Source organism: Oryctolagus cuniculus, chromosome 5 (genome assembly GCF_964237555.1).
Source record: "Oryctolagus cuniculus chromosome 5, mOryCun1.1, whole genome shotgun sequence".
Lineage (NCBI taxonomy): Eukaryota > Metazoa > Chordata > Mammalia > Lagomorpha > Leporidae > Oryctolagus > Oryctolagus cuniculus.
In genome coordinates this window covers 124,656,078-124,670,187 of record NC_091436.1, presented here as the reverse complement: position 1 = coordinate 124,670,187, position 14,110 = coordinate 124,656,078, and the positions used below count along the sequence as shown (strand labels likewise).

The 14,110-nt window shown below is 45.3% G+C and overlaps 1 protein-coding gene across 5 annotated transcripts in view; it reads left to right on the top strand.

Moving 5' to 3' along the window:
- The window catches only part of RUNX2 (RUNX family transcription factor 2), a 358,973-nt gene that overhangs the window by 272,644 nt on the left and 72,219 nt on the right, over positions 1–14,110 (top strand). The gene's annotated exons all lie outside the window — the stretch shown is intronic.

The window sequence follows — 14,110 nt, the reverse complement described above, 5'->3', positions numbered from 1 at the left end:
GACTATTGTCCTGGTAAGCTCACTAATGGGACCCCATTTCATTCTCAAAAGAGTCTTAGTTTGGGTAATAGATTTTATCACCCTGGGTACTGTGGTTTTTGACACACTGAACTCTGGAGGGCTAAATGAGGTTGGGGTCTCTCCCAAAAGATGCTCAGCTTTTCAGTGTCCTTGTCCCTTCCTTCCCTATCACAGTGCAGAACTTCATATCCGTTGGTCCTGGTTCACTTTCAAAATACGAATCCTTCAGTTAGTCCATTAAAAGAAATAACAGCCCTACTTTAATTTCAGCAATGGCCTTGGAATGAAAAGACTACTAATTACTTCAATTAACCAACACATTAAGTGCACATGTTCAAACGAATATTAAAATGCCATCAATCTTGGCCCTGAAGTTCTTGAGATGTTGGAATGCATAAACATTTAGTGGAAGAAATTGTGACTTCAGAGGAAACACAAACAGAGCAGCCTGTTTGTTTGTGCAACTGCCTACTCTGTGGAGAAACAACCAAGAGACATGGAAAGACAGACACGAGGGGGTCTCACCCAGTTTATGTTTGCAATTATTGCCCACAGGAGACAGAACAAAGAAGTTTCTATTTATAGCCAAAGTCTAAAGGGGGAGGAGACAAGCTTAATCATGAGAAAACTCAGTCTACTATTGGCATTAATAAAACAAAACAAAACAAAACTTTAGTTTATCAAAAGAACAAACTGTCTTCAGGCAAAATAACTCCTTCCATTTCCTGACTCCTTCTTGAGGACTCTCAAATACCATGCTGCTTAGTAGTGATGGGGCCTCCTTTCCCACCAATGATTCGGGAAGGAGTCGGCTCAGGCCTTGGGAGCTTTCTGCTGGAAGCTAGGTCTTGGAGCAGGGCAGGCCCCCCTCTACCTGTCACCTACAAAGCCAGGGACAGCCACATACCTTCGCATGAACCTGTAGCCCTTTTCTGGGTTTCGAGGGCTCACCTCCGGAAATGCGATGAGGACGTGGGGCTAGGTGGAGGACAATGTCGGCTGCTCAGAAAGGATTCTGGTTTATCATGTACATATGGCCCCAAGGTTTAGGATCCCATCTTGCTTTGGCAATGATGACGTGTTGGCCAGGGTGCACAAACCACCAGCTGTCCCAGCCTAGGAGAAGCCGCCTCCCCCCATCATAACTCTGCTCTCTTTTTGTCTCCCTCCTACCCTTTCCTTCTCCCCTCCTCCGCTCATTTACTCTTTCACCTACTCAGTATTTACTCAGCCAGCACTTTTTGTTTTTCAGAACTAAAATAATCTTTGGCCTGTGCTCAGTGCTGTGGTAAGGAAGCATAGTTGTTGTTTTTTTTTTTTCTGCTTTTTCGCCTCAGAGGTCTTAGAATTTTTTTTTTAAGATTTATTTATTTATTTGAAAGGCGGAGTTACAGAGGCAGAGAGAGAGAGAGAGAGAGAGAGAGAGAGAGAGGTCTTCCATCCGCTGGTTCACTCCCCATTTGGCCACAACGGCTGGAGCTGCACCAATCTGAAGCCAGGAGCCAGGAGCTTCTTCTGGGTCTCCCACACGGGTGCAGGGGTCCAAGGACTTGGGCCATTTTCCACTGCTTTCCCAGGCCACAGCAGAAAACTGGATGAGAAGTGGAACAGCCTGGACTCAAACTGGCGCCTATATGGGATGCTGGCGCGAGAGGTGGCGGCTTTACCGATCTTAAAATATTGTTGCAGAGACAAGATTTCCATTCCTGACATCTCTATTTAGATCGCAGATAAATAGGCCCACCTGTTGTTTTCTTGAATTCGTGGAAGATGCTATCTCTTTTATCCTCTATTCAATCCTATTGCTGCTGCTTTTCCCTTACTGTGTTTTAAAATTTCTTCTTTCCTTTCCATTTCCACTATTATTTCTCCAGAAACAGAAGGGCTATCTTTATCTTCCCTTTCTAGAAACCGTAATTAAAAAAAAAAGCATTAAATTTGTACATTGGCCAAACACTGTGCCAAGTCGTTTCCCTGTTATCATCCCCTTTAATCCCCACAGCAAACCTTTAGGAGCCTGTTATTGCCATTCCCTTTTCTTGAATGAGCAGTCTGGGGCTCAGAGAAGCTAAGTTACTTGTACAAGTGGCGCTCTAGGAAGCCAAGGGACCCCTCTCTGGAGGCACTGAAAAGGATTATAAAGGTCTTTCAATTTCCAAATTGCTTATGATCTCATATCTAACCATGGAATAATGCTGTCTCAGGAAGTGCCTGGTCTGGGGCACAGAGGTGCACCGGTCAGCTCCATTTGAGGGCCCATAGTACAGTACTTTCCTGTCTCCTCCGGCCATTCGTCTGAATGAAAGTTCACGGTCATTCCAGATCCTCCAGTTTTGTCTACTGGGGACTGGGGAGGGTCTTTGGATTTGTGTTTTCATTCTCATCAAACTGACTCATGTGTTAGGAGGCTGCCAAGGCCCCAGCGGTGCTTCCTGCTCTGATGTAAGGAAGGATATCAGAAGGGGGCCGCTGTTCTGGATGAATGCTCCACAATGCAGCGAGCCGGAGCCGGTGAGAGCGGGCTTTGTCACTGCCATCAGGAAGTCGGTTTTGCCTCTTCCTTCACTCTCAGTCACTATTACTACCGCTAACCTCTAGGAACACAACAGCTCCCAACAGGTTCTGTCACCTCTGTTGTTTCCGATTTGCCATTTCCCTCCACTCTACACTGATCCAGGCAATCATTTCAGTTGTTCCAATTTATTGTTAAAGATTTATTATTTTATTTGAAAGCCAGAGTTACACAGAGAGAGAAGGAGAGGCAGAAAGAGAGAGAGGTCTTCCATCTGCTGGTTCACTCCCCAGATGGCTGCAACGGCCAGAGCTGTGCTGATCTGAAGCCAGGAGCCAGGAGCTTCTTCTGGGTCTCCTACGTGGGTTAAGGGTCCAAGGCCTTGGGCCATCTTCTACTGCTTTCCCAGGCCCTAGCAGAGAGCTGGATTGGAAGTGGAGCAGCTGGGACTCGAACCGGCGTCCATATGGGATGCCGGCACTGCAGGCGGTGGCTTTACCTGCTATGCCACAGCGCCGGCCCCAGATCCTTAGTTATATTTGATATTAGCTGATTGATAATAATACACCTAAATTTCTCTGCTACTCCTGAGAACTCAGTTACAAGCTTATCATTCTTTTTAAGGTAATCTGCTTGTACTCTCTGACTGCTTTTAAGATTTTTTTTGTCTGTTTTTCTGTAGTTTCATTATAGTGTATCTAGGAATGGATTTCATTTTATTTATTTTGCTTAAATTCCCTGGGCTTTCTTAATCTGTGTTCTGGTATCATGAAATCTGGAGGGTTTTTAGCCATTGTCTCTCTCTCTTGTCTCTCTTTCTCTTTTTTAAAGATTTATTTATTTATTTGAAAGGCAGAGTTACAGAGAGGGAGAGACAGAAACAGAGACAGAGACAGAGATCTTCCATCCACTGGTTCATGCCCCAGATGGCCACAACAGCCAGAGCAGGGTCAGGCTGAAGCAGGAGCCAGGAGCTTCCTTCAGGTCTCCCACATGGGAGCAGGAGCCCCAGCACTTGGGCCATTTTCCACTGCTCTCCCAGGCACATGAGCAGGGAGCTGGATTGGAGGTGGAGCAGCCTGGTCTGGAACTGGCCCCCATTTGGGATGCCATACGATAGGCAACAGCTTTACCCACTATGCCAAAGCACTGGCCCACCATTATCTCTTTTAATATTGCTTCTCCCACTCTCTTTATTTCTTCTTTGAGAGTATCCCCATCTGTTCTCCAGGCTTATTGACCATTTTCATATTTCTCTCTGTCATTGCTAGAGTCTGTCTAATCTCTTCAGTATTCTAGTTCATCCATTTTATCTGTAAGCCCATTCATTAAAATTCTGATTTCAAGTATCATAGTTTTTATTTCTAAATTTCTATTTGGTCCTTTTCCACATGTGGCTGATTATGGTAGTTTTTTTCATTTGCTGTACTTTCAACTTCTTGTATTTTTGAACACATCAAACACTGATATCATGTTCTGTGTTTGAGTAATGCTGGTACCTGTGGTCTCTGAAGGTCTGATTCCAGAGTTCATTGTTTCTTCTGACTAGCACTCGGGTGCTATTTACTTGTATGTTTAGTGATGTATTTTAATGACTTCATTTTCCTCATAACTTAATAGTAGGACTTCCTTAAAGCTGCATCTAAAATACTCTTTCTCCCAGGGACATTGGAATGTGTCTGCTAGACCTGTCATATATTCAGAAAGTGTGTTGGTATTTTACCTGCTGCATTGAGGGATTCTCTGAAATCTAGTCTACCCTACTTTCAAAAAGATAAGACTTCACTTTTGTTTTGCATTGTAATATTGGCCAAATTATATCTCAGATTTAGCTTATTTAATCAGTAAGATTAAATAATACCTATATCATTAATATTTTTGTGAAGAAAGAAACTGGATATAAATGCCTTCTCCATAGAAGTTTTTTTTTAAAAGAACTATTTTATTTATTTGAAAGACAGAGTTACAGAGAGAGGTAGAGACAGAGAGAGAGGTCTTTTATTCCACTGGTTCACTCCCCAAATGACCGCAACGGCCAGAGCTACACTGATCCAAAGCCAGGAGCCAGGAGCTTCTTCTGGGTCTCCCCCATGGGTGCAGGTACCCAAGGACTTGGGCCATCTTCCACTGCTTTCCCAGGCCCTAGCAGAGAGCTGGACTGGAAGAGGAGCAGCCAGGACTAGAACCAGCTTCCATATGGGATGCAGACTGGGGCTTTAACCCGCTGCGCCACAGCGCCGGACCCCATAGAATTTTAATTAGTTACTGCTGCTACTATTAGTGCTAGTACTAACTGCTACTAATGCTACTCCTGTTACTATTAATAACTACTACTGCTACTCACGATGCAGAAAGACCTGCTATTTCATGGAGAAGTTAAAAAAAAGGCAAGAAAAAAAAGTAAAGGAGTGAATTTTCAAAATAGATAAAATTTCAGCTTTCTAAACATATTCTTCACAAGTGCTGTGTGGCGGAGGGGGTTTTTAACAGCAGGGCCCTGGAGTTGCTAATAATAACGGCGATGAGCCCTGTCCGCTGAGCCGTGCCTTGATAGTGGGGTGTGTGTGTGGGCTGGAAGCTAGACTCCGGTCTCTAGCCGATGTCGGAGCCCACAGTGGAAACACTTTGGCTCTGTGCAGCATGGGTGGGCAAACTCAAAGAACACCATTTATTGGAGGGAAGGCGCTACACATATACAATGAGGTGTTATATTTATTATTATTTCTATTTTTAAATTACCCATTGAAGAAAAGACATGGCAAAAATTTTTTTAATGAGGTCCTGGGTCAAACTGGGTTCAGAGCCCAAAGGGGGACGTAGCTGATTTCTGACTGGGATGCGTGTGGCCGTGGGCAGGTCAAGTTACCTCTCCCAGCCTTTTTCTGTGCAAAGCAGAAGAGGGGGACTGTGTAGTTTTAGGGAAGTGCTACGTTGAGTTTCTGAGATTCTCATGTCTCAGTCTCATTCACACCCCCAGCACTCTTTCATTCACTAATGTCTGAGACCCACAATCACAGCTGTGTGAAAGATCTCTGCTTACTACTGCAATGTCTGCCAGGAGGAACAGAATTCTTCATGTGGCTGTGTCCTCGCCAGCTTGATAAGGTGCTCATCTCTCTGAGACTAGTGGTTGGAACTTGAGGGACCACAGCCGGGTGCCACAGCTGCCGTCTAAGGAAGTGTTGGAACTGATACCAAGTGAGTGAGGTCAACCGTCTGCAAAAGAAAGCCACACCTAGAGACAGTTTGTGGTTGTGTCTCTGAGCCTAGTGGAGGAGGACCCCGAGGCAAGGGGGCTGGGCCCTATCCCCAAGCCTGGAATGGTGTTCCAGGGTGTGAAACCATGTCAGTGGCACATGACCTGTTAGAAGTGAGTGGCTCAAGTGCAGTGGTGTCTTGAATGTCTGAAAAATGGGTTTAACTAAAAATAGCTACTAATAGAATAATGATAATAATAAAATATAATAATAAAAGTAGTGTCACTATGATCTCTGTCTGTCTTAAAATGTCTTATTGTGTACTCACTGGTCTTGTGATGATTTGGGACAATACACTGCCTATGTGGTGAGATGAAGTGAGGTGAATGACATGGGCATGTGACATAGCACTAGGCCACTGCGTAAGGGTTACTGGAACATAAGCACTGCAGTATGTCAGCCTTCTATCTGATAACTGAGACAACTGCTAAGTGACCAGCAGGCAGGAAACATATGCAGCGTGGATAAAGGCATGATTCATGTCGTTGGCAGGACGGCGTAGGATGCTGTGAGATCTCATCACACTACTCAGAACAGTGCATAATTTAAAACCTACAAATTATTTATTTCTGGAATTTTCCACTTCGTATTTTCTTTTTTTTTTTACTAAAAAAATTACAATTTTTATTTTGAGTTGAAAAATTGACTTCATTGATAAATATACAATAGTATGTCAATTTAAGCTATAAATTTTAAAATAAATTTTGGAGATATGAATTGTGACTTACCATTCACAAAATCGCCAGTGTTCTCAAAGTTCCATTTTTTTAAACTTTTATTTAATGAATATAAATTTCCAAAGTACGACTTATGGATTACAATGGCTTCCCCCCATAACGTCCCTCCAACCCGCAACCCTCCCCTTATCCACTCCCTCTCCCCTTCCATTCACATCAAGATTCATTTTTGATTCTCTTTATATACAGAAGATCAGTTTAGCATACATTAAGTAAAGATTTCAACAGTTTGCTCCCACACAGAAACATAAAGTGAAAAATACTGTTTGAGTACTAGTTATAGCATTAAATCTCAATGTACAGCACACTAAGGACAAAGATCCTACATGAGGAATAAGTGCACAGTGACTCCTGTTGTTGACTTAACAAATTGACACTCTTGTTTATGGCATCAGTAATCACCCTAGGCCCTTGTCATGAGCTGCCAAGGCTATGGAAGCCCACTGCGTATTTTCTAACCACAGTTGACTGTTGGTAATGAAAACCATGGAGAGTGAAGATGTGTTTATGGGGGGACTGCAATACTTCTTTAAAAAAATCTTTTTTGTTTATTTATTTGGAAGGCAGAGTTACAGAGAGAGGAAGGACAGAGATCTTCTATCTGCTGGTTCACTCCCCAAATAGCTGCAATGGCCAGAGCCAGGCCAGGCTGAAGCCAGGAGCCTGGAACTCCATCTGGGTCTGCCACGTGGGTGCATTAGCAGGGAGCTGGATTGGAAGTGCAGCAGCTGGGACTTGAACTGGCGCCCATATGGAATGCTGGTATTGTAGGCAGTGGCCTTGCCTGCTGTGCCACATTGCCAACCCTGACTGCTGTACTTTTATGTTTTCTCGAGCTGAGGACATCCAGGTGGGGAGAGAATGAATCACTTGCTGGGAGCACACAGGTAGCTGGGGAAGGAGACACGCTGGGAACACAATGACCTGATACTGAGCTGGAGTTCTTCACGGCAGGACTCCTGCTCTCTCACCCCGTCAGTCAGTGTCGTCTAATGCTGGGGCCTCCTGCCGCCTGAGGGCATCTCAGGTGCTACGTAGAACCATTTCTTCCTCGTGGGTGACAGGCATCTGACAAGGAGCTGCTGTGTCAGGCAAGGTCCCTCCTGTCCTGAGTCTAGGTTCGGGTACTCAAAGATGCTCGAAGGGAAGTAGCCACTTGAAGCTATAGCAACTCAGAAACTCACCATGATTCTCCAATTCTACCATTTCCAGTGGATCGTCTGATGGCAACTCACTTTCCACAGTGGACTTTTCAACTGGAGAGAGAACCAACCCATGGGTGGGTCACAAATGCATCCTGGTAACTAGTACAGGGCTCTCTGTATAAATTCACTGAGTGAGTACATGTTTGCCACATATACTTCTAATCATAATACTGTTAATAAGGTGGCTACATTATGTGGAACTCCTAGGCTTTAGCTGACGTGGTACTAAATGATTCCACTGTACGCACTATGGTCTGGTTTTACAGATGAGTATGGAGGATGCAGAACCAAGTAACTGGTTGAGTGAAAGCCTGAAGATGCTCCCAACATTAGCTTGTCTGGTTCCCATCAGAGTTTTCCTAGTGACTCTGAGTTCTGGTGCATCTGCTTAATGCGGGTGAGACCCTTTGAACACCAGCTCTGACTTTTCTGATAAGCCGAGTCTCTAATCTACAAAGCTCATAGCATGGAGTGAAGGCTGCCGAGTCTACCTTTAGTCTTAGGAAGTCCCGACTCTTCGGCACTCCTACTTGGGCACACATCCACCTGAGCCACCTGGCCCACTCTGCTGCCCACTGCAGACATGGCCTGCTCAAGCCAAGGCATGTTAGGAAGTTGCTTTCCTCCGTGGGGGGAACGTCCGTGAAGCACAGGCTGCAGCAGTGGTGATGGAGTGACTGAATTTGAAGGCCACTGGGGAGGGGTGCAAGCGCAGCCCAGAGGCCGCTGGGAGGAAGTGGAAGTGATGCCTGCAGTTAGCCAAGGCTCAGTCCTCTCCAGTCTGGACACTGAATGGCACCGTCCTTCTCGTGCCCGGGTCACAGTGTGTCGCAGGCATTCCAAGATCACTTCCATTCATGGACTGTGAGTTCCGAATTTGAGGAAGACTTTGTTAGTGAAATGTGGCCTTTCTCCCTCTTCCAACACCCACCCCTCCTCTCTTCCTTTCTTCCAATCACTGCATCAACCCTCCCTTGCCTGTTTACTTGGTTTTGTGGTTTTAACTTAGATGTGGTTAGAGAGAGGTGGGGTCAGAGGACAAGCTCTCCACCCGACTCCTCCACCTTGCCTCACCCCTCTGACATGCCCGACTCCATCTCAGAGACCAGAATACGCTACTCTTTGCATAGCAGATGGGGAGATTCTAATTCAGTTTCTCTGGGGTGGTTGTGAGAGGTTCCCAGGTGGTGGAGAGCCTCTGGTGTAGTTATTGAAGAAATAGATGACTCACTACTGTACTTACAAGGGAAGACATTGGGGATCAGTCGGGCTCAGCAGAAGTTATCATCGCTTCTTCATACACACTGGCTGAGGATGATTCAAGTCTTTTGATAAGCCTCTCTAAAGCTTATTTCCCATCACTTTCTGGATGTGGCCAAAAGGCGGATGGTGCCCAGTTCATTTTTCACCCTCTCAGCAAACTCCTGGGAAACACAGGAAGTCCTGACACCTCTGAAATGACGTAGCCCAGGTGGTGAGAGGAACCAAGCAAGAGTGGACACCTCTGGTAATTAGGGTGTCCCTCCATTCTCTATGTGTTATTGGACTGGTGGTACCTGTGCCCTAGAATAAGGAACTCCACCCAGCACCATTTGGCAGATACTGGAGGCATTTGAAACTCACCAGGAAAGCTCAGAGAATACAAGTGAAACTCCGAGTGAGAGAGGACACAGCCAGAGCTGCTGCTTCCAACAGATTTATAGACCAGACTGTGGGCTGGGAGCCTCAGCAGGACTCTCCAGGAAGAAACAAGGAAGTGTAAGGGGTTTTAAAGAAAGGGCGGGTTACTCAGTGGGTAGGACTTGCATTGGCAGCGTCGCAATGAAGCAATGTCAGGGCTTGCTAGACACGTGGAGCGGGCTTGCAGGGACCTCAGTTACAAAGTGTGTGGGTTATATGCTTGGTGACAAGTGACAGAGATGGCTCCCCCACTCCCGTTCTGCCCCACCCCATCCTGCCGCAGTCTTTTGTATCTCAGCTGTGGCCTCAAACTCCATGGTTAGCAGCACAGTGCTTAGGAGGGGGCTTCTCTGTGGTTTCACTTATATCTTTCCTTCCCCAACAGGGTTTGCCATGTTCAAGATTTGTTATTCCCCAGCACTTATCAATCAGAAAAGATGATAGACCATGAGCTACCATTTGCAGCCAAAGCTAAACTGCAGCATATCTGCAAACTGAGTTAACAGAAGATTGCCCAAAACCTTCTGGGAAAAATAAAAAAGAATTCTTTTCAAGAATTAAAAGTAAAAGAATGATAGTATAGTAGATATCTTTCATATAAACTAAAGCATACACTTCATTTAAAAAAGATATGAACTCATTCAAGACCTTATAGTAAATAAATACATATCCTTGGGGGAAGGGAATAAAACAGAGGCTCACAGAGACACACGCACGTGTGTCATCCAGTAATACTGAAACACATTTCCTCAGCGAGCAATCATCGCCGTCTTGAATACTCAACCAACAGAGGCAAAATTCGCATTTCTCCCATGGTGCTTAGCTCAGCGCTTTGCTCACGAAAGCTGTACAATACATATTTTTGGTAAAATTCCTATGCAAATAACATTTCCATATTATAGAATTTACATTGTAGAAAATTCAGAACAGGTACATTACTGAGAAAGTTTAGAAGATATGTTTTATGAAAATGCATAAAATACAGACATTGAAAAATACACTAAGCTCCTTCCTCCCTAATGGATAATCCCTATGACCATTTTAGGTGTATTATTCCAGTTCTACATTTGGGTAATTTTTTTATGATTGACTAATGTTTTTTCATCTAATTATTCTGTCATTTTGATGAAAATTTTTAAATGAAAAGCATCTAAAAATGAATTCAGTATTTAACATTTTGGTTAAGCAATAAGTACTGCATGGACAAGGCAGGGGCAAGGAGACCAGGAGTCAGTTCAGAGGGCAATCCGAAGGAGGAGGGCTTGGTTAGGCTCAGTGTGGAGGTGTGAGGTGACCAGGGGAGGTAGTAAATGTTTGCAGGTTATGTGGTCTCTGTCACAAGTACTCAGTTGGGCTGTTGTACTGTCGAAGTAGCCACGGACGACATAGAAATAGGTGAACACGACTTGTTCCAATAAAGTTTTATGTATGGTTCCATGTGATTTTCACATGTCATGAACAATCTTCTTTTAATAAAAAAATTTCTAAATGTAACAGTAATTCTTACCTTAGGGACCATATGAAACCAGGAGGCAGGCTAGGTCTGGCCCTTGGAAGGCTGGGGGTAAATATTTCAGCCCAGAGGAAAGGCCCACAGGCCAGAGAGCCTGGGCAAGTTCAGAGAGCTAGCAGAAGTTGTGATAGACTTGGAGTGGGAGCAGGGCTGAGGCATGGCTGGAGAGCAGAGGCTGGTGGCGGGCTCCATGTGCCACTGGAGGGTGCGGAGCAGCGGTGGGAGATGAACTGGATCCATTCAGGGAAACGCCCACTATGTAACCCAGCTGAGCAGCTTGAGATTGGAGAGGGAGAGGTGCACGTGAATGACTTTGCTCGTGTGCAGGTGGTGCTTACACGTCAGCCCAGGACGATGCACGCGCCCATTCTCCTTGGAGCTTTGTACTCGCTCCCTTCCTCATTCCCACTCCAGGGTTCCATTGCTGTTGTGTGCCCATCAGCCCCACCTACCTCCTTCCCAACAGTCCTGACCCTGAGGTGAGATCACGCGGTCTAACGGGCCAGTGACTGTCTTCACCAGCCTCATCTGGTTTAAGTGCTACTCCGAAAGCTTCATAAACGCGAGTCCGTGTTTCCTTAGTGATTTCCTCCCCACTTCCCAGACCTCCTCGCCACCCCACACTGCAAGTACACTCGAGGACCTTGCCTAGGCAGGGCAAAGGTTATGTTTGCTCTCGTTCAGTTACGTCTTACCGAAACCCGATGTATACCTCCATGCAACCCAACACATCCCAGAATCTGAACAGACTGTTTTTCTACAATTAGTACCTGATCTTAGCTTGGATCCTTGCACCTTTTTCCAGATTTCCTGGACGTGGTGTTTCTGGTACACTACCTGCCTGCTTTCACTCCATTGCTCTTCCAACTGCAAGGCGACTTTGAGCATTTGGCCTGTAAGATTTGATGACTCAACCAGGGGAAACATTAAGGAGTGATCTCATAGGCATGATTTGCACCTTGCAAACTTGCTTAGAATTTTAAGCAGGGGGTTTTCCAAGTGGGCTTGCTCCACTGTCCGGGTTTGCAGACCTAAATTATGAAGCAATTAATATACAGCACATAAAACTGTCCAGTCTGTTTGTTCTTGCTGTCATATCATCAGTAATGATGGCAGGAACTGACTAATGAACCGGCCCGAGTATCTGTGTACACAGAGAGAGAGGAAGATGGGGTTTAGGGGGGCGGGGGCGGGGAGGAGAGGCAAGCAGGAGAGAGCACGCATAACAAATATAACTCACAGTGCTCCAAGAGCAAGGCTCTTCCATTTCCTAATGCTTTTCTCGTGAATAGTTCAAGATTTTGTTTTTTTTTTCTTTAAAAAAAACTTTATGAAATTTAAGCCCCGTTTCTTATTTCATTGAAAAACCTTTAAGAAAAGACATTTTTCATACTTAGGACTTTTTCAAATCTCTCCTAACCAGCTACATGCTGTATTGTATCTGTCGTAGCTGGCAGCCGTCCAGTGACAATCCTAAAAAATCCCTCTACAGTTTTAAGGGAAAATACAAGCTCTCATTTACCACTGGATCGAGTCAGAAAATAAAAGCTTAATGCCTTGACAGGCCTGGATATTTTTTTGAGGCCTAAGTCTGATTTATGGCAGTAGCCGGCAAACCAGGCTGGTGAAATATTTGCTGCTGCTCCCAGGGATATGGAAAAATGAAGTGTGAAGTTCTGGGGAGAGCAGGCCACAGCCTTCCAGTCACTAAACACTCCCACCAAGTTGGCAGGGGAACAGAGCCCTGGGCTGCGCGATGAACCTCAAAGGGCCAGGCGAGGAGAAAAGAGCCGTGCACCGCGTCAAAATACTGCCGAGGCTTAACGCTCGCCATACATTTTGTGACATGGGGTGGGATGTTTATGAGTGGGGTTTAGGGAGGAAAGAGAAGAGAAACATTTTCTTCCTTCTTTATTTATTCTATTTTCTTTACAGCTTCCCAGTAGGGGTTTCACTCCAAGTAGAAGAAATTAAGAGCAACAACAGGAATGTAGGAAGTCGCTTAAGCCCCCACCATAAAATCGCTCAGATCGAAAAATATGATCTGGTTAGAGAGAAAGCACTGGTTTGCCTTAGGGCTGGTAGCAGCCCCTCTTCCCCACCCCACGCTCCCCAGATCTGAGAGCGTGGGAGCCGGGGTTTTCATTCCCACGAAGAGGGAATTTCCTAAAGGTGGAAGTAAGGTGGGTTTCCCCTCCAGAATGTTCTCGAAGTGAGTCATCACAGACAACACGTGTCAGGTAAAACACTTGGAGTGTGTGTGTGTGCGTGCGTTTTCTTTCCTTTATTTAAAAAGAAAAATGAAAGAAATTCCCATTCTGTGATTAGATTTGTTTTTGGTGTTAGGGTTTTTTGTTGTTTGTTTGCTTCTGAAGTTGCAATCTGGGTCCCCAGGTTTGTGGGGAAGGGCTCCCTCTGTCCTCGGTGTTATTCATAGGGGAGAGGGGGGAACCCCAAGGAAGAGAGAGGTTGATTGTCAATTGTTTTCCAAAGTGAAAAAAAAAAAAACCAACCCTCTTGGAGGTGACATTTTCGATTAACAGAGGCCAGAAAGGGCAAAGATGGAAAACAAGCAACTCATTTTCTCCCCCCACACACTTATCTTTGGAAGATCAATCCCAAAATCTGATTCACTTAAGAGTGAACAGTGTGCTTTTTTTTTTTTTTTTTTTGGTTCTGTTTTAATAGCAGCATCTCTGTGTGCTAGTTGGAGATCAATGTTACCATGAAGTGTCTGGGTCAGTTAAAGCCGTTTCAGTAACCACAGAGATGTTTTCAGCCCTGTGCAGCCGCCTGTCCCCCACTAAATCGCCAACAGATACACCCCCCGTTCCTTGCACAGACTCTCCCACACCCGCACAGAAACGGCTTGCTCACTTACTCCCTTATCGCCCACTTGCACGTTGAGGTAACTCAAGTCAGAAGCCATTTATGTATTGTGGCCCATGGTGTGGAAAGTGCTGTTGGGCAGTGGAGAGAGACAGCGGGTGGGGAGCTGGGGTTGAAACACAAGGTTTGGGTTTCAGGCCCCAGGACGTTTTGCAGTTTTACAGAGGAAGAAAATGGACCTCTGTGTGTGTGTGCACACGTGTGTTTGTGTGTGTGTATGCGCATGTGCACCATGTATAGCCATGGTCAATATGAGCCCCAAGTCTGTGTTCAGCATTAGGCTAAGCACTTCCCGT